The sequence below is a fragment of the Antechinus flavipes genome, chromosome 1 (genome assembly GCF_016432865.1).
Source record: "Antechinus flavipes isolate AdamAnt ecotype Samford, QLD, Australia chromosome 1, AdamAnt_v2, whole genome shotgun sequence".
Classification (NCBI taxonomy): Eukaryota; Metazoa; Chordata; class Mammalia; order Dasyuromorphia; family Dasyuridae; genus Antechinus; species Antechinus flavipes.
Window position 1 is genome coordinate 110,525,330 of NC_067398.1, and position 3,083 is coordinate 110,528,412.

Genomic DNA, 3,083 nt, shown 5'->3' on the forward strand with positions numbered 1-3,083 from the left:
CCAATGTTCCTTTCTTCTTGGTACACACAAGACTGTATGTACTCCAAACTCTTTGATACTTTCAAAATCACAGCCTACACCTGCCATGTTGTTTTGTTCTCCTGTTATTTTACAAAAGCCCCATGAATGAAATCCAGATTATTTTCAGTGTTTACAAAATACTTTTACTTGTATTATTTCATTTGTTCTTCCTTAGAATCAACTGTAAGAAAAGTGAAGGGTATTACTATTTAACAAATGAAGCTCATCTCCCAATATAACATTCTATGTTTCAAAATGATTTTTCCCCATTTTATGTGTAACTTGCATTTACTTGTGTGCTTGTGTTCTCCCTTATCCCCTCACTTCAGAGAGGGGAGTTTTTCATTTTTTCCTGTGCTTATGGTAGTGCTAGGCGTTTAATATTTGTAAAATTAAATTTTGGGATGTTGCCCAAGAATACATAGTTAATAAACTAGGTAAAGATATTAGACAACACTAAGAATCCAAAAACAGATCCTAGAATGATGGGTTGAATCCAACAAAAATCAGTTAACAAAGGTCAAGGGATTATCAAGTTTCAATTCACTGATCCACACTATTGCTCTGAAAGAGAACTCAGAATACCCGAAAGCATCACATTGCCACTTTTGGGAAACTTCGATTGCTTTTCTTTCTGTGAAAATACCTTCCTACTACTGCTGCTCTGTTCTGCAAAGCAGAACAAAATAAATCCCTTTCCCCTTTAGTCCTTCAAATACATGAAGACACCTATTACATCCACTTTTGGATTTTCATTTATATTAAACAGTCTCCCCACTTCATTTAATCAGTTGGCATGGTCTCCAGTCCTCTCATCGTGGTCAAACTTCTTTGACTACACTTGTTTGTTCATGCCATTCTTCAAAAATGGGGATACAAATTTCCAAATGTGATCTGGTCAAAATATGTTGGACACTTCCTAATAATTCAACCTAATACTAATTACATTACCTTTTTGCCTGCCATGTTTTACTAATTTGTACCTGAAACTCCACTTCTTGATATGAACTATTGCCTGACCATGTATCTCCTATCCTTTATTCATTCAGGTTATTTTGGGGCTCATTCCTTGTACCAACCAATAACTTTTTGGATTCTGAGTGTCATATTTTATTAGCTATTCCTTTTATCTTTGTCATGTCACACAACAGAGGTGAGATTTGAATACAAGTTTTTTGATTCCAAATGTCCATATTATTCAATACTAGTTTACTGTCTCATGACAGGTTGAAACAAAAAAGTTTGAAGTGGTAGCAGTGGTGTTAGTAGCTTCAGGAAGTCTCAGGCCACTGGAGATCTTTCCTAGCATTGAGGAAAGACAATAGCTTTAGCACACTAGAACTTACAGTCACAATGGAATGGATACCCTCCTCAATTCCAGGCTAGAAGAGAATTTGTAGTCAGGTCTCTAAAAACAGCTGCACAAAACTCCTCAAATTGGAACATTACAACCTTCACCCTGGAAACAGAGCTATACTTTAACAGAGTTAAAAGCTGAGTAAGAGGCTGAGAAAATGAGCAAACAGAAAAAGATTCTGAACATAAGTTACTATGGTGACAAGGAAGCTCAAAACATTCAGAAGAAAACAAAGTTAAAGATTACTACATCTAAAGCCTTAAAAAAAAAAAAAAAGAATTGGTCTCTGGCTAAGGAAGAGCTCAAAAGGGATTTTGAAAATCAAGTAAGAGTGGAAAAAATTGGAAGAGAAATGTGATGAAAAAGGAAATACAAAAAGCTAATCTTAAATATCTTAAATAGCAAAATTGGCAGTATTTAAATATGAAGCATTTCAATTAGAATGATACATGATTTTTCTTTCTGGCAACCAGATAATTCATTTTTTACATGTCAATTTAGACACCAATCAGAAAAGGGATAGTGACTAATTTGAATCAAAAACCATAATTTTGGAGATGATTAGTCACATTTCCTAGTCTAAGCAAAGCTCCAAATAAAAAGATGACTACTAGTTTCCAGTAGGATGAACATTCATTTCCATATTCCCCATCCATAAAAAAATCTCAAAGACATCACCAAAGGGTAAAGTTTATATAGGTAGTATTATTCCAAGTATGTCTGGCAATAAAAGCTGTGAATGATAGCTACTTTCATTATTTTAAAATATTTGGGAATATTAAATATTGATCTAATATTCAATTGTCAATTAAATTCAATAAGACAGGATAATGGAATATTAGCAAGTTTCATGGGGCTATTGGTAATTACAACTGTTTGGACTATTTGGCTGAAAACATTTCAAACAGGTATTAATCCAATCTTTCTTACATCCCACTACTTTGCAGATATGCCAATTTATTGCTGTCATATAAAAAAAAATATTAAGAAAAGTCCCACATTTGAATAATCTTAGTAATATTCTGGTGCATTTCAGGTTCAAGTCTGCACATAACTACCTTTGCACTTTCCTTCAATTTTTTTTTTTTAACTTTTATTTAATAATTACTTTATATTGACAGAATCCATGCCAGGGTACTTTCCTTCAATTTTGAATAAAAGGACTCCTAATTAATTTTTAAAATAAGAGAATACTGGATATGGATAAAGATTCACATGCAATAAATTGTCTGGTCAAGAGATTTGTTTAATTGAATATGCCTCATCACTTTTGTAATAAACAAGTTTGAAAAAAAAAATCCTTTCAGAGTTAAAACACTGACCAAATTTTAGAACTTCACTTTGTGCCTTTCAATTGCCAAAAAAACCCACTTTATTCAGAAAGAAGAGTTCAGGCTATTCAGGCTAAATTAAGGTTGTTCTTAACTTTTTCTTTTCTCTCTTTTTGCTAGACTCTATTAAAATCTGGTCAGTCAAAAGTTCTTGGAAGGCAGTGAAGGTAGTACAAAATTGAAAGCAATTTTAAAAATCGAAGTTGGTTAAGTCTGAGAATTTTAACCCCATGTTTCATTTCTATTTGTAATTGATAGCCAAGAGCTGGTTTCTAGAGGAGATAAAGAATCTCTTTAATCATTAGCAAGCTGAGGGATGGAAAGAGAACAAAAACTCAGAGAGGCATTTCTGCAAGTCTTGTTTAAATCGGGAT